General features: G+C 41.4%; 1 pseudogene across 1 annotated transcript in view; it reads left to right on the top strand.

The window, feature by feature from the left end:
• Positions 1–14,927: 14,927 nt before the first annotated feature.
• The window catches only part of LOC147430511 (ferric reduction oxidase 6-like), a 4,343-nt pseudogene continuing 746 nt past the window's right edge, over positions 14,928–18,524 (top strand). Inside the window, exons 1-7 of the transcript XR_015185629.1 lie at positions 14,928–15,239; positions 15,368–15,452; positions 15,549–15,779; positions 15,862–16,096; positions 16,603–16,939; positions 17,033–17,315; positions 17,739–18,524. The exon at positions 17,739–18,524 is cut by the window's right edge and continues 18 nt beyond it. The product of XR_015185629.1 is annotated as a ferric reduction oxidase 6-like (transcript). The remainder of the gene's footprint in view (positions 15,240–15,367; positions 15,453–15,548; positions 15,780–15,861; positions 16,097–16,602; positions 16,940–17,032; positions 17,316–17,738) is intronic.

Consider the following 18,524-nt stretch of genomic DNA (forward strand, 5'->3'; position numbering starts at 1 on the left):
TCGACTATCGTGTGACGCAAAAAAATCATATCCTACTCGGATTTTCCAAAAATCAACGTGCAAGTTGGCAATTTCTTAAAAAATGATGTAAAACAGACATTTCTTACTTTTTCCTTAATCTACGGGCTCGAACGGGCATTAAAACCTTGGAATCTGAAAATACTCAGAGAACCAATGTTTTTTACTGTGTTAAGGACTGCATTTCCTACTTACAAAACGTTCTCAAAATCTCACCCTAACACCTTCAAAAGTGGCTTCCAAGGAGTGCCCTCGATCAAAAATTGAAACTGAAGGAAAACAATCAGAATGAACTCCTAGACTGTGTACAAACTTTAAAATAACCAAAATTTCCTTTTTAAAAAAGTTATTTCTAAAAATTTGAAAATAGACCACCCTTAGACTTCCCACTGATGATAGAAATCAAAAGGTTCAAGGAGAGGTCTGGTGTCACAAGTGCATGGTAGGAATCTAATCGAGGCTTATTCCGTCAAGATCTCTTATACTTTATTATGTCTTCTCATGTACAATCTTACCAAACAAAAACAAACTTACACTTTAAATGACTACAAATTTTATTTAACTTATCAAACAATCTAAAATATGGTAGACTTAGAGTGCTCTTACACATCAACAAACAAAAAAGTCCAAATTTCTTCTCATTAACTTTGATAAACATACATCTGTGAACACTTTACAAGGAGTAGTGTGGTCATAGTTCTTACATCCATTCCATGACATGGTATGCTCCTGGGGTGACCTATCACATAAAAATATCTTTGGTAGGAGTGCCCTCATGTTAGGAAAGAGTGTGTTGCTGCTGATGAAAAGTTTTTGCATTGTCCTACTAGGGATCTCTTCATGTCAGCATAATGATGTTTGGTGTAGTGGGAGCCACATTGCCGCTGAGGAGAGCTTTGTGCCACCGTAAAAGCTTCATGTTATGCCAGTTCCTTGAGCCGTTCTTGCAAACAACGCCACTCAACTAGCATAGCAAGAGGTCACCTTGTAACAAAAACATGTATGAATTCAACATTTGCAAGCTATATAATGAAGATACTTGTTAAGTATATGTTGTACAAATTTGCAAGTATTTCTATCTAGCTGGGAATAAACAATATAAAAATATACATTAGGATGAGACTACCACCCCTAATAAGCATGGATTTGAAGCACCTACCTGCAAGATGTAACAAAGAAGATTGTTTTAGAGGAAAAGTGGTGACACTTGGCCTCTCTAACCTGCAGCCTTTCACTATTTGTGCATAAAAGCAACCTTTGTGCCAAGCACTACAAAACAAGTAGAGGCAACACCTTAGACTTCAAAGTTTATGATAAGAAGAACACAATCAAAAGTAAGAAGTATATTGTTACCTTGCATAAAGGGGTGTTTTATTCAAATATGTGATGGTATTGGCAAGATATTGAAGAATCGTCAACATTCATCTCACCGATGCTACGACATTCCTGGGATGACCTCTGCTCACCCTCACGTGCGGCTTTCGATGCAAACGTTGCGAACAAGCAAATATGTATGCATACGATTTGTGATGTCCTTGAGCACCTTGGTAGTTGTTGCATGAGGAAGCAAAGGATGAAAAGAGAGAGGGGGGAGGGAGAGAGAGGAACATGGGAGAAGACAAGGGGGTAGTGGGGGAGAGAGAGAGAGAGTGGAGAAGGAGGAGAGAAGGGGGCAGGGAGGGAGAGGGAGGAACATGGGAGGAGAGAAGGGGACAGTGGGAGAGAGGGAGAGAGGGGAGGAGGAGGAGAGAAGGGGCAGGGAGGGAGAGGAGAGGAAGAAAGGAGGGAGGAGGAAGAGAGAAGAAAGGTTTTTTTTTTTTGGGGGGGAGTTTTTTTTTTGAAAAATTGGACTTTTAGTGCTTGTAAGTTTTAAAAAATGTCAAAAAATACTTTTTTGATATGGATATATGTTGGGGGGGAGTTTTAAGTCAAAAATAAGTAAAAATAACTTTTTTTTTAAAAAGTCAAATTTTGGCTCTTAGTGATCCACGTTTTTTATGATGTGGCCACACCTCTGTACTCCCTTCACTTTCAAAAAGCTAGAGAGAGAAGGTGACCTCTTAGGTCCACATCCTACATGTGTCTAAAAAAAAGGCTAGAAAAGCCTACTCAAAACTAGCTTCTTGAATGCCCTTGTCCCCTTAACCCTACACACCATTAGCCTTAATCCCTAAAAATTAGGATTCCTTACATGGCCCATGCAAGGTTCATATTTCTCCTAATGTAGTAAATGACATTATATTCCAATTTGTGATTGAATAGTCAATTTATGAATTGACATACGGTTTTGTAATTTGTGAGTCTCTCTATGCACTCCTTGTATTGTACGGTGCATTCACTTTTGGTAGTACCAGTTCAGGGTAATGAGATACACAAGCTGTATATTTCAAATCTCATTCTTATTATCTTCTCATTGTATAACATGGTCAAGCTCCTTACGATTGAGCAACATTTATGTATGTAGCACTCTTTATGGTTGAAAAGCATCAATATAATCATTCATACATACTGATTGTGATAAGGAGAAGAGAGTAAAAAGTAATTTTTGAATCCCATTTTTTTCACGTAAAGAAGGTATTTTTCAAAGCACTATACAGAAGCGGAAGCATTCTGCACTGCGCACACCACAAAATGGTTGCTTTGCCTACAATAATTTCTCTTTATCTCCTTGTAAGCTCACATGTGCATACCTCTCTCTATATATCGCTCTCTCTCTTTCCCTCCATCCCTATTTCTTTATCTCCATCTCTCTCTCTCTCTCTCTCTCTCTCTCACTCTCTCTCTCTCTCTCCTCCCCCCCCCCCCCCCCCCCCCCCCCCCCCCCCCCCCCCCCCCCCCCCCCCCCCCCCCCCCCCCCCCCCCCCCCCCCCCCCCCCCCCCCCCCCCCCCCCCCCCCCCCCCCCCCCTCTCTCTCTCTCTCTCCCTCTCTTTCTCTATTTCTCTCTCCCTCTCTCCCCTCTCTCTCTCTCTCTCTCTCTCCCTCTCTCTCTCTCTCTCTCTCTCTCTCTCTCTCTCTCTCTCTCTCTCTCTCTCCCTCTCTCCCTCTCTCTCTTTCTGTCCTTCTATCTATCTCTCCCTCTATCTTCCTCTATCTCCCTCTAGCTTGGAGCAGATGTGATGACGGACAGGAAGAGGGGGAGGGAGATAGAGGAAGATAGAGACGCGGCATACTCTTCCCTTCTTCCTTTTTTAGGCACTAGTCATTACCGTGACTGTTAGTGCAACTATATTACCACGCAAAGTCATTTCAAATGGATACAAACGCATCTGAGGGGGGATACAAACCACCCCCTCCACCCTTAGATATCAATAATGTCATTTTTACCCTTTTCATATTTTTGATAAGAACTCATTGTACTTTATTCTCTTTGAATTTATAGTCATTTCTCTTTTCTATTGAAATGTGTAATTTCCTTTAATTAATTGTTTATTTTTTAGCGCACATATGACTAAATATAAAAGTTTTGAATTAAACATCCTCTTTATTTTGCGCGTTGCAGGACATCGACTGGGATGATTGTGGCCCTTCGAACGGCCCTGAACGTGATCCGTGGCTCAAAGGAAAACTCCCTTGTCCTTGCACCAAGTACAAAAGGGCAGTCCCTCGCTTGAGATGCATTGCATTGGAGCACGTGGAGAACAAGGGGCTTTTGGCATCCTCAAAAAAGTGCTCAGAGAGATGAGAGTGCCACTCACCTCTCGCTTGAGGAGGTGCCCCATTGGTCTTTGTCAGGTGGTGGTGCGCCAATGCACAGGACCGAATGACAGAGACAAGAGGTATTGGACGAATTGGGTGCACTGCATGGTGATCCTTCCACTAGCTCTACTTCAACAGCTCCTCTCGCGTCTCATAACACTTTGAGGTAGAGGATGAGCACATGTTCCACATGTGTGATGAGTTACTGGATCATGAACGCGACGTGTGCGAGGATGATTTCCAGTCATGCACTCAACGGGCAACGGGAATGGAGAACACATTGCTGGCAAGTACCTGAATACGTCTTTGTAAAGTGTAAGCTTTGTCCTAAAGTATGAATCAAGGAGAGAAGAGTGGAATTATCCCACATGCTGTGGAGCAAGGCTGTAGAGCTACTTAAAGTTCATTTCATAAATGAATAAACACAACTCTATTTTGAAGTGCATGCTTGTCTATGGTGAGCCTGTGCTAAGCTAAGTCAATACTCAAGATTGTGTTTATGAGTCCAAGCTGATTCTATCTTGGAACCTAATTCACTTCAGTCATAATCTTGCTTACACACACACCCACCGACTTGCACTATGTTTCTCTTTCATCCACCCTATTTAGCATGATCCCATTCCCATCAAGTGTTATCAGAGCCACGGGTATGCTCGGAAGGTTTGCTATTATGCATTTGCGTGTTTGTATGATTAGCATTTCTTAATCATCATTAGCTAGATCTATTAGGTTAACTCTCTTATTGCATATCTCATGCTTAATTAGTATTCTATTGGCTAGCATGAGCATGTTCTTGAGTTAACGACTCTTGGGCTACTACTCACTGGCTAATAGGAAGCTTAATCAGCATCAAAGTTCATTAACTTTCCATTAAGAACTTACATTTTTCATTCAATAACTGCTCCTTATTCTAGCAAAATTGGCATTTGCAATTAGTGTGTGTGTGTAGCCTGCTGAGAGGTTTCAATCAAGCCCATCCACAAAAAATTTGAGCTACATTTTGTCGATTAACACTTTGAACAAAAATTCAAACTTGCTAAGCTTCATTCTCTGTTTTCTTGCACATCTGAAGCTTTTGCAAAGTGTGTGTGTGTGGGTGTGTCTACATGAGCATTCAATTCTCACCATACCTTGTGGAAAAACAGGTTCAAGTTACCCAAAGTCAACCTCACCCGAGGTGGGAACGTATGCCTTGAACACCCTTTTGTAAAGGCTCGACCACACCCAAAACGGGCGCCCACTGGGCAAACGTGAAAAGAAGTCCAAAGTTGTTTTGAATCGAAGTAGCCCTTGCATCTAGCCTACCGGAAATTGGTCGTTTTTGGCACTGTCTAACTCCGTTAGGCGGCTCTGTTGCCTCAGCACCGGCACCAATGACCGCGAGTGACTACAACTCCAGCTTCGGTCGACCAACGACGGACTTCACCTAGGTGTTGCATCGCATTTGATACTCAAGTGGGGTCCACCTCAGAGAGGCCCCCCTTCCCACAGCCCAATCCGGCTCGAGGCACTTGAACCTCCAACCCCTTGGGGCCCCTTTGAAAAGTGGGCATGGGAACTCCTTCGACACCTAGTTTATTTTTTATGTGACACATATGACATATATGTGTGTAGTCTTTTGAAAAGGCACCTGGAGATATCAGCTGCCGGATACTGGCTGTGAGACCTTTTGTATATAAACACTTCCTTTTATCTTTTTGTATATGAACTAATAATAAAATATGCTGTAAATATATTGTATGTACACTATGGTCTATTGAGTGTGAGTCTCTCTCTCTTTTCTCTCTCTCTCTACTGTGTATAGCCATGGTTTTCCCAAGCTTCAAACCACCTTAAGCTCTCTGCACACACCACCCGTTCCTAACAACTGGTATTAGAGCTTGGTCGGCTTCCGGCTTCCATCTCGAGTGTGTATCCCTACCTTGAACCAACCCTTTGAAGCTTTTGAGTTTGAAGCTGTAGGAGAAACCGAGCAGCTCGTCGAGCAAGAGAAAATAAAAAATAGAAGCAGAGAAGTGGTCCAGAGAACCACGAGCCCAATCAGAGGGCAATTTCCTTGAGCAAGGCCAGAGTCGGGCAGCGCCATTCCAAGGCAGGGGAGCACACACAGCGTGCAGCAGAGCAGGGCAATCCAAAGGAGAAATCGGGCAAGCATCACATCACACACAATTGGAATTGGGTAGCAGCACGAGCTGAAAATCGGCAGCAATTTGAAGAGTCGAAGCCGGGCAGTGGAGTGCGCATTGAGCAGGTCCGGACCAAGGAGGATTCAGAGCTGGCAAAAGACCATCGGGCAGAGAGTTGAGAAGGAGCTTAGAGGCCGCAATTGGGCAGCAGGGCAAGAGATTGGTGCGCATATAACACACATACACATTTTTTGTGTAGTGAGCTGTAGAACCAGCGCTGGCGAAAGACACACACACACACACACACACACACACACACACACACACACACACACACACACACACACACACACACACAAGCCCTTCATCATCCTTCTCAACACAACCTCGATCAGCCCCCACAGATTCAAACAAGAGACCAAGGCAACCCATTCTGCATCTTCTGTTCACGCGAAGTGCTAGCACCCCATCACTCCGAGATTCGACGGATCCTACTCATTTCGACAGTAATAACAGATTTCACCAATTCATTTGTTTTGTTTTAAGCCTTGAGCTTTGAAAATAAATCCTTGTTATCGCCCCATCACTCGAACACATTGACACCCAAATGGGTTTCCCACAAGCAAGAGTTACATAACAGCTTTGGGCTCAATCCTACTTATCTGAAGCTTGCAAAACATCATTGCTTCAAAAGGGCCCTTTCCGAGTTTCACTGCTTAACAACTTTTCCTAAACCAAGAGCTCTTTTCAATACTTTGCAAGCTTGAGTTACTCAAGAGAGCTATCCGGCTAGCTGAAAGGAAGCTTGGCTAAGCAAAGCACCACATCAAGCTATGAACATTATTCTTGTATAAATTCAAAGCGTCCCTTTTCGTTTCTTCAGGGCTTTAGTGAAGAGGAGCTTCTCAGGAGAGAAGAGTGACTTCACAAATCCAAATTATTAAGCGCTCGCACTTGCACTATTTTGTAAAATTGGGCAAGACACTGCCATAGAGAGATTCTCTCTATCGGTAAGACCAAGTCCCTGGTAGCTTTCACAAGCGTTTGCACCATGGAAGAGAAAGGAATCATAAAATTCAATGGGGAGGGTTTCCATACTTGGCAAACTAAGCTAAGAGGATACTTAATGAAGAAAACATTATGGGCCGTAGTAAAAACATCTCTCAATGATCATGAAGGCACACAAACCAGGGCTTCTACTGTACTTAATCAAGAAAAAGATGAGCATGCACTTGGCACTATAATTACTACACTCCATGAAAATTATGTACATTTTATAGATGAGTGCACACATGCATACGAAGCCTGGCGAGTTCTAGAAGAGAATTTTGGAGCTAAAGCAAAACGAAGTAAAGTTAGCTTGAAGCGGCAACATTACAAACTCACTATGCTCGAGGGGGAAGACATAGCCAGTTTGGTCAATAGGCTTAAAAGCATGATTACACAACTGACCTACATCCAATGCGAAGTAGAAGAAGACGACAAAGTTGCAGTCCTTCTTAGTGCACTTCCTTCCAACTATGACCATATAGTCACAATTCTTGAAGAAAAGGAGCCAACTCCAGCACTTCAAGATGTGGTAAGCTCACTTCAAGCAGAATAAAGGAAGCAGAAAAATCCGCCCACACCGACAAATGGGGCTTTTATAGCAAGAGAAGGTGAATCATCCATAGATTTCATATCATCTTCCAACGTCTGAAAATGCTATGACTGTGGTAAAATGGGTCATATAGCTAAAGACTGCTATATCAATAAATTTTGTAGCACTTGTGGAAAGAAGGGGCACCCTACTTCTAGGTGCTATTCAAAAGTTCAAGATAGCAGCGTCAACAATAACAACAAAGGCAAAAAAGCAATGAGAAGAGCAACACATATAGTCCAAGAAGAAGAAACTGAGGATGAAGGAGAAATTTCTTTCGTTACAGATGTACTTTGAAGATCCGTTTCTACTCTCTCTAGTTCAAGGGGAGGTATTTTTCATCATGTGTGGATAGATCATGTCATCCTGTGTGGATAGTGTCATCCTGTGTGGATAATTGGGTCTTCAGTATGTATTACATGCCCAAGGGGAGGATTGAAAGGTGGGCATGGGAACTCCTTCGACACTTAGTTTATTTTTGATGTGACACATATAACATATATGTGTGAGTCTTTTGAAAAGGCTCCTGGAGATATGAGCTGCCGGATAATGGCTGTGAGACCTTTTGTATACAAACACTTCCTTTTTGTATATGAACTAATAATAATATATGTTGTAAATATATTGTATGTACACTATGGTCTATTGAGTGTGAGTCTCTCTCTCTTTTCTCTCTCTCTCCACTGTGTATAGCCATGGTTTTCCCAAGCTTCAAACCACCTTAAGCTCTCTGCACATACCACCCGTTCCTAACACCCTTTCCGCCTACCCCCTCTTTGCTTGTGATGCCCAAGGTTGCCCCTGCCTTGCCCATTCTATCCGAACTTGCCCAGTAGTGCTCGAGCCTTCTGACCCCGCTTCTAGATCCTCTTTGACCTTGCCTCAAACCCTGCCAAAAGCCATCCATTGTCCAAGGACCATCCACTCCAAGGAGATATTCACACAGGCCGTCACTCCCATCAAGGCCTACAAAGGACAGATTCTCGCATGCAGACAAAGCTAAAGGAGCACTAAAATTCCCCAACTCCAAGCAAAAGACTTGCATTTCAAAACATTCAATAGGCTCACAAATTCAAAAAAAAAAAAAATCAAGGCGGGCTTTTCAAACAAGGAAAGAAAGATCAACCCTTGTCCTTTTTTTTCCATCACTTTGTGAAGAGGAGCTTCACCAAGGGTGAAGAGGAGATTCACAAAAGGAGATTTCTCTCTCTCTCTCTTCTCTTCTCTCTCTCTCTATATATATATATATATATATATATTATATATATATATATATATATATATATATATATATATATATATATATATATATATATATATATATATATATATATATATATATATATATATATTATATATCTGTGTGTGTGTGTGTGTGTTTGTGTGTGTATCTTGCAATAAATCCTAAAGATTTGCAACCAAGCACAATAACTTGCAAATAAATTTTCCATCATATCCTAAGGGGCCTTTTGTGCTCGTGTAAAGAGGTAGACACTGGCTAGGAGAGTCTCCTAAGCTAAGACCCTCAAGGGAATATAAAAATTCAATGAGGAGGGGTTTCACACCTGGAAAACAAAGTGAAGAGGTTACCTAATGAGATGTTCATGGTATGTTATCAGCACTGCCTTAGAGCAGCAAGCCTAACCCAATGGAGTACATACTAGAGCATCTACACTCATAGCGAGTGCCCAAAATTTGGCCAAAGATGAACAAGTGGTAGGAATCATCATCACTCCTTGCATGACAACAATGTGAATTTCATAGACAAATGTAAGCATGCACATGAAGCCTGGCATGTCCTAGAAAGTATTTTGGGAACCAAGGCCAAAAGAAGTAAAGTTAGTGTTAAAAGACAACTTTACAAGATCATTATGAATGAAGGGGAGCACATTGCTAGCCTAGTAAATAGGCTTAAGATCATTGTCACACAACTCACTTACATCCAAGTCAAAGCATCAGAAGATGACAAAGTGGCCATACTATTAAGTGTACTTCCACCTTCATATGACCACTTAGTCACAATTCTTGAAGAAAAAGAACCCGCTTCACCTTTCCAAGATGTCATCAACTCAATCCAAGCAAAAGAGAGAAAGAAAAAATGGTTCATTAACATCATTCGGGAGGGGCTTTTTTCATGACATCTCAAGGGGAAGATGTTCGCCATTGACATCATCAACTAGAATAAAAGTGTTATAAATGTGGAAGAATGAGACACGTAGTGAAATATTGCTACACAAACAATCCTTGCAACAAATGCGATAATAAGGGACACCCTCCTTCTCGATGCTACTCAAATGGAGGTAATAGTAGTGGAGAAAAGCAGCAGTAGAAGAAGCAACAACAAAATTTCAAAGGGAAAAGACCTATCAAAGGGTTAGCTCACATGTAGAAGACGAAGAAGACAAAGGCGAGAATAAACCTTGTCTTTTATGAAGACGTACTTTGCAGATGCAACCTTTCTACTTGTAGGGGAGGACTTTTATTTTCCTGTGTGGAATTTTGTCAACCTCTGTGGATATTACCATCTTGTGTGGATACCAACTTATCATCCTGTGTGGATATTGCATCTTCAGTATTTTGTCTTAGTCCAAACCTCAAGGGGAGGATTGTAGAGTGTGACCTTTGTCCTAAAGTATGAGTAAAGGAGGAGAAGAGTGGAATGATCCACATGCTGTGGAGCAAGGATGTAGAGATACTTAAAGCTCATTTCATGAATGTATAAACACAACTCTATTTTGCAATTGCATGCTTGTCTATGGTGAGCCTGTGCTAAGCTGAGTCAATACTCATAGATTGTGTTTATGAGCCCAAGCTAATTCTATCTTGTAACCTAATTCGCTTGAGTGATAATCTTGCTTACAAACACACCTACACACTTGCACTATGTTTCTCTTTCATTCACCCTAGCTAGCACAATCCCATTCCCATCACTCTTTACGACGGTGCACAATACTCATTGCCCGAACATCGTTGGAAGTCCTCAACTTGCAAGTGAGATTTGGTTGGAGCACGACTATCTTGGGCTATGGAGAGATTTTTGGTATCTCCCTTCTCCTTCTCTCTCTATTCTCTCTCCCTTTAGTTGAAGATTCTCTCTAACAATATGATATGTATGCAAGGTTGTTCACATCGGATCACAATGCATGTCCTACTTGCGGGCCATCATTGTTGATAGAGAGTTTGGATTCCTTATGCTAGGTACTCTATCCTATCCAAACACATCGTTTCTTACCCCAAGGCTTCAACAATGGGTAGACATATGTAAAGGTCATGATGGCAAACTGGGCAACCATTTGGAAGAGCACTACAACAACAATCCGGCTCCGAGTCCTCCACCAAAAGGTATGTCAAGGTATTCCATGTTTTTAAGGCTTCTATATTAGAAGGACTTAAAAATACAACACCTCTTGGATCCCATGCACATGTTCAAGAATGTAGCCCAAACCCTATGGGACCACATTATTTGCAAGAAGGACTCATTGGGTGAGGTCTTGAAACGTCTTCCCGCCTCTGCTCTACTCCACGTCGTGTCCCCAGTGGGAAGATTGTGATTCCTAAAGCACCATGGTTTCTAGCCAAATATGAATTAGACAAATTGAAGGGTACCATTGCGTCTATTCGCACACCAAGAAATTAATGAGGTCCTAAAGGGAGTTTCACAAAAGTGAAGAAGGGTGGAAAGAGTTCAATTATAGGGGTTGAAGTCCCATGATTGGCACAAGATGCTTTAGGTAATGTCCCTCCGCTATTCTATCTATTGTTGTGTGTATGACTTTCTCTTCGCTTTCCCCTTCTCCTAGTTTACATTGTAGTTCATTATGTCAGTGAGTATGTGCATATATGTCGAGACAAGAAAGTTAGGGATGCTATTTTCAAACTTGGAGAGCTAGTAAGGTACACCATAAGACTCCATTAACTTCACTTTTTTTATATACACAATAATCTCAACTAGCATTAGTGTATCCTTGTGTGTTTTTCGTGCAGTTTTGTGAGCTCCAAGGAAATTGAAAACATGCTATCCCTCTGCTCAAACACTTGCAGCAGAAACTGTGTGTGCCATCGAGGATGCATTTTCTCAATCGGTCCTTTCTTAGTCAAATACACCTCTTATTTAACGTGGTGGAGAAGATCGCTATATGTGGAGTAGTGCACGCAGGATGGATGTTCTTTTTAGAGAGGTTTTAAAGACTTTCAAAGATTTTTTGTGGCTACGGTCTCAACCAAAGGCATATATGGCCAAAGGGTGGATCGTACAAGAGGCATTTTTTTACATCTTAGAGTATTTGGCACAAGTTGATCCTTCAACATCTCGCATGTGGTTAGACAAGGAAGATACAAGGATGACTTCACACTTTCCAATTGGAACGGGAAAACTATTTACATGGATATGAATCTCTCCCGAGTAGTTAATAACTTTTGTATTCTCAATGAAAGGTTATGACCAAGTGGGTGGACTTGTGGACATAGCAAAGGCAAGGCGTTTGCAAGAGAGAGAAGCAAGGAAACAAGTACATGGAGGAAGGAGGCACCCCCAGTGCCTAGATACCTTGCGTGTTTTCCAATCTCATTAGTGCGGAGTGGATTTATGAGAGAATGACCAAAGCAAAAGCGCGCAGAGAAGATCACTGAAAAAGAATGGGAGTATGCACGAGGCTACATACCAGAGATAGAGTACTCATATACGTACCTAAACTATATTGTAAAGTTTTTCCTTGATATTTTTTCTTTGTAATTGATAAAAGATGTTTTTCCTATTTTGTAGTGCCTTTCCTTTAACTCTAATGTGGTCAAAGGGTCGTCACTTTCGTACATGCCACATTGAAGAGGGTAGAACCACTATGGAATGTGGCATCATGGGAAACATTGACACAGATGGTGATGAAGCCAGGTACTGTGGAACTATTGAAAGGATACTAAAGGTTAATTTTTGAACCTTTCATACCTTCATCTTCGAGTGCAAGTGGTTTGCAAATGTGTCTAGAAAACATGAGAATGGTCTCTACATGGTGGACTCTAGCGTGCATCACACAAGGAGGTATGAGAATTTTAGTTTTTCTACGCAATTGTGAGTAGGTAAGTGACTAGCTTTTTTATATTCTTGTTTTCTTGTAACATTAATTATACCAATGTTACTCACTTTGATCTTCTCTTCTATAGGTCATCTATATCCCAGCAATCCACCAACCAAAGCTTTGGTTTGTAATTCCCGTAACACCTCGAGCGAGGGAGAACCATTTTTTCCACTAATGAAGCCGTGACCATCTCCGACCCTCTTCCACCTTGTACTTTGGATGAGGGGGGAGACAGAGGAAAGAAGTTGATGAATCAAGTTCGGCGGCCGCAAGTCTTAGTGAGGATGATTTTCATGACGATGAAGATGATGAGATGGAGAAAATGAAGCAACACATCCACAAACAACAATTTCGTTTCTCTCTTTATAGATTTAGGAGCCATGGGCTTAGAATTGAATGATGCTTCTTGTAGGGATCTTTTGGAAGATGATTCATAGACATTTTGCATACTTTAAGTTATGAAGTTTTTTGTCGTGAAATCCATTCATCTCTCTCCCCCCTCTTCCTCTCTCTAATTATGTGAAACATGCTAAATTATGTATATCAAGTGATAGTGATTAGTTTAGCTGTAACCAAGTGTAATCCTAGGTAGCTAACTATTGTCATGTTTTATCTCTCTTTTTTAATATTTAAAAAATTTTATATAATGTTCTTTAATTTTTATTAAAAGAAGGGAAATACCAAAATTTGGGGGGGGGGGGGGGGGAGAGAGGGCGATGTTTAAGCCAGAATTTGAATGTTTACGCACTAAATCTTGCCAAGCAAAAAACGTGTAAATAATAGCGTCAATAATGAAGGTAAATATCACGATAATAATTGCGGAAATACTCGTGGTAATATTGAAATGCAAAAAAAAAAAGCCCCGCCCTCCTCTCTCTTCCCTCTCTAGCTGATTTTGGAACTTCTCTCTATAAAACGCGGTAAAGGACCAGGGTAAACAATTAGAGATTTTTATAATGTAAGAAGCCTTGTCATTCATGTATCTTTGTTTGCTTGCCTATGCTTTAGTGTCGGTGAAACAAAAAAGAAAAGTGAATGATTTTTGTGCCAAATGTAAGTTGGTTGTCTATGATAATATAATAAGGGTAGCATGTGTCTTATTCATTAGAAAAACGTATCAACATCAACCAAGACTTTGTTTTTGTGGAAGAGGGATGTTGTTCATCGATTGTTGTTTTCATGTACCAAATGGATAAACATAAGCTCGTAGAATGTTTATGATATGTTGCTAGCTTTTGCAATTGTGGAAGAATTCAAATGCATATATATCCCCACGAGACGCATGTTTAGCCAATGTAGGTTTCATTTGAATCCATGTATCATCCCACTCTGGTGAAAATTTAGATAAACCACTACACAAGGATAGATGGGGGAGAAATGAGATTTAAGGTTGATATCAAATTAATAGCCAACCCACTAGGCATGATAGATCATTATTTGTGGCCTTAATTCCTCCTTCTCATTATGGTTCTCAACCTGCTTTGCTCGCACTGAGTGTCTTTCTTTTGTTGTGTGAAATCTATATCTTAATGAATAGGAGCGCGCTTATTTGATATGATCAATCATAACATTTGTCTATATTGGAGAGTTAAAAATCGCATGCCATTGGGCTGCCCAATCCAATGGCCCATGATCCACGTGCCCCTAGATGATTGCCTCCACCATTGATCCATTGAACTTGCCCGTGTGATATAGTGTTGAGGGTAATAAATTGGAGGTGAATGTGGCCATATCACTATGGCTGCAAGCACGTAAATAGTTGAAAGAAATCCTTGAGGGATTTCAATGTCACAACATCCTAAATATTTGTCTAAAACTTGTCTTCGTGAGGATCGAGATCCTTTGCATGAATTCGTTGCAGGTGCTAGAATCTAGGGTAGAGGCGAGTGTGCATGCCTGCTGGGGATGAGGAGCCGCGTGTGCATGCATGCTTCAAGAGGGAGGGAGGGAGGGCGTGTGCATGGGAAAGCGAAAGCATGCAAGGGAGTGTGCATACCATAGTGCCCGCATACGTCCTACAAAAGCTGAAGTCTCCACAGCTCTCATTATAAAATTTAGTTGCAAAAGCAAAGTTTAATAGGTACTAAACAAGGCTTGTGGGCCTGTGGCTCAACTCTCTCTCTGTCTCTCTCTCTCTCTCTCTCTCGGGACGGGACGGGACGGGACGAGACGAGAGAGAGAGAGAGAGAGAGAGAGAGAGAGAGAGAGAGAGAGAGATCATGGGGTCAATATCATGCAGGGTTGACAAATGAGTAGGTTGATGTGATAATGTGGTGGACCGCCAGAATCCGGTAGCAGATCTGTACGATCGGTGTAAGTAGTACAGATTCAACAGTAAACTTTGAAGGTAAACTCAGGAATACGAGTATATAATAAGGCCAGCAGCTGCTCAAGGAATGATAGGATCGTCCGCTGTACCTAGAGTTGCAATAATATGTCGGACGTCTCCGGCCTGCACATCACCAGCGATGGCCGCGCCACTCATCCGGCCGCCCCCTCTCCGCCAAAGCTGAGGCTCATGAAGGTTGGCTACTACGCTGCCCTGCTGGGCATCGCCGCCTTCAGCTGCATGTGGGTTCTTTGGTGGCTCCTCTCCAGCGAGCCCGCCGACTCGCCGGACGGCCACTACCTGGACCGCCTCGACAAGCACATCCCCTCCCGCTTTTTCCGCACAGATGGCTACTACGGTATTACCCCTGATCTTCTCCCTTCATGCCTGCTGCGTTTAATAATAGCTCTCTCTCTCTCTCTCTCTCTCTCTCTCTCTCACCCATGATATTCTCACTCTCATGACTTCATGCCTCCTCATGACTAGGCTCCGTCCTCATCTACCAAAGCGCTCCATTCATCATCGTGGCCCTCCTCAGCCTCGTCGTCGTCGAGCTCAGGAAGAAGTTGAAGTACGCCAATTCTTCATATGAGAGAGAGAGAGAGAGAGAGAGAGAGAGAGAGAGAGAGACCACCAATATATTTGTGATCGTTTGTGGCATATGAAGTTCCTCATCAAGCCATGAAACTGAAAAGGGAATAAGCAAAAGCTCTCCAAGTCTCACGACTTACCCGCTCGTGATCAAGAGTTTCATGGGAGTGCTCACAAGTGCAGACGTTCTCTTCATTCTAGGGATCCTCTTCCTTGTCGCCTACACTTTTGGGAGACAATGCCACTTGTCCTTCCAAGACCTTGAGAGAGAATATAAGGAGAACCCTAGCGAATTCGATGACTCTTTGTAAGGATCAGCTTACTCGAACGATTAAGTTTTAAGTAGCTAATATTACATCGTGCAGCTAATGTTGGAATTGATTTGATAGGGTGATCATAAAGTTTGCATATGCTGCTTATTACATGGGACGATCGGCTATGATACCATTTTCTCTGCTTTGGATCCCTGTATCAAGAGGATCTCCTTTCTTAAGATTGATCAACATGCCTTTTGAGCATGCTGTCAAATATCACATTTGGTTGTCCATGTTGTCTCTCTTCATGTTGACTCTCCACGGAATCTTGTATATAGTATACTATGTGGGTGCCGACGAAGCCAAAGCGGTAATCACTCTGTGATCGTGTGCGCGTGTGTGTTTTGACATCTTTACAAACAAAAAGTGCTGTTTTTGACATGTATAATTTGTATATTGTCTCCTATTGAGACAATGCTTACACTCTTCCAATAATGTAAGTGCTCGCCCAAACATACACATACACATGTACATCCACATGCACAAGAAGATTTAGAAATTTTCTCATGTAGGAAAACGGAGTCTTTTCCGGTGTTTTTCATACAATGAATAACATCATGAGCTTCTGCTCGAGAGGCTCCGCATACCTAGCTAGGTACAATTGGGGCAAGGGACCACCGGCCCCCCCACGGGTCTGGCGGTCCCCTGCCCCCAATCGTACCTAGCTAGGTATGCGGTGCCTCTCTCACAGAAGCTCATGATGTTGAGGTAAGTCACAATGTGGGAATTATTGTGAGAATTTGTCCAAAACTTCTTGTGATGGAATGCTTGTGTGTTCTTATACTCCTTCAACTAACTTAGATTACAAATCTGTAGATCATCTCATGGTATGTGGAGGGGGAGACTTACTCTGTACTGGCTGGTGTAATAGCTACAATTGCTGGACTCCTAATGTGGGTGACATCATTATCCTTCTTTCGAAGGAGGTGGTACGAGTGGTTCTTTGGGATACATCATCTTTACATAGTCTTCTTTGTTTTTTGGCTCTATCATGTGATGTGGACCATTCACTTCTTCATCATACCATGCCTACTCTTTGTTGTTGATCGTTTCCTCCGAATGGTGCAATCTCAACAATCTGTTGATGTTCTCTCAGCAAAGCTCCTAGAATCGGGGTCCATCGAAATCAAGTTTGCAAAGAGCAGCACAGAAGGTATATCTTCTTTTGCTTTTGATTTAAATAAATGCACTCAAGTACTGATCATCTAATGGTTGATTAATGAGAAATACATTGCACTACTATCAGGGCTGCTATATTATGCACTTAGTAGCTGGTATCTTCGCTTCTCTAGCCTCTCAAACTTAATGAAGCTCCAATGGCACTTCTTTAGTGTGACTTCAACTGAGATGGATGAAAAGGAAGAGCTCTCTATCATTATTAAGCCACTTGGAAAGTGGACTACTCTTTTGAGAGAAAAAATCGTCAAATATGCAAAAATGGGTGATAATGTCAAAAGAAACCATTGTCCTTTTACGTTTAAAGCTGGAGTTGAAGGACCCTATGGTGATGAATCCAACTTCTTTCTAGAGTATGCTCTCTCTCTCTCTCTCTGGCTCTCTCTCTCTCTCTCTCTCTCTCTCTCTCTCTCTCTCTCTCTCTCTCTCTCTCTCTCTCTCTCTCTCTCTCTCTCTCTCTCTCCATATTATACAAATAGACACGAACATATAATTTATGAATACATTTTGATATATAAATTCTTAATTAAAGACAATATAAAAATTGATATTAATATTATTTAACAAAGTTTTATATTAATTGCTATATATACAATTCTGTTGCTTACAACATCTTTCTCTTTGAGTATAAGAAATATTAAAAATATTCTTTCTTCACTTTGCAAGGTTTCATATAAACATCAATGATAAAATTAATGCATCTATCATGGTTCTAAAAAGATTGCACTATCATTAAATTGATTTACATTCCTAATGCTTTTTGTGACTATGACTAGGTACAAGGTGCTCATCTTGGTTGGTGGTGGTATAGGAGTAACACCGCTCCTTGCTTTATTGCGTGATGTTTTTACACAGATATAGGCGTGGTGAAAAAAGTCTACCTTCAACAATTTATATGTACCATTGTGTTAGAAAACCTGAAGAGCTGTGTGTACTGAATAGTATTGACCCCTCTCAAATACTATCTGATTATCAAAACTATGGATTAGACATCCGAGTTTTTGTGTATGTCACCTCTTCATCTCCCGATGATTTTAATCAAAATATTAGAGGACTTATAGACAATAAGGAAGTTCTTGATCTTACTACATTTGAGGGAGTTTCATATAACCCATCAAATCACACTTCAAGGGAGATTTTTTTCTCAACAAGTGGTCCAACTCCCCAAACCATATCAAGCATAAGCCCAAGGGGCTCACCAATGTGGGTTGGAACCATAATACTTGCATCAATTGTAGGATTTTATGTACTTTGGGGCCTCTCCAATGTGTTCCTTGTAAAGCAATATGATGCATATTTTACAAACTATAGTAGAACACATGTGGTTGTAGCTTGTATGATATTGGGAACAACCATATTTGGAGGAATACCTACAATGATTTGGTGGTTAAAACTGAAATTACATCGCAAGTCAAAGTCATATGCCCGGTCAACAAGTAAAGTGGGTATTTTGAATAGCTCTCCAAGCATGTCTGAAGAGGATCTCAACCAGCTTCCAAAAGATGCAGAGAATGCAAATTATCAACGAGGTTCACCATGGAATGGGACCATTCAACTTGCTT

The sequence above is a fragment of the Adiantum capillus-veneris genome, chromosome 21, assembly GCF_014529385.1.
Source record: "Adiantum capillus-veneris isolate H3 chromosome 21, ASM1452938v2, whole genome shotgun sequence".
NCBI classification, from domain to species: domain Eukaryota; kingdom Viridiplantae; phylum Streptophyta; class Polypodiopsida; order Polypodiales; family Pteridaceae; genus Adiantum; species Adiantum capillus-veneris.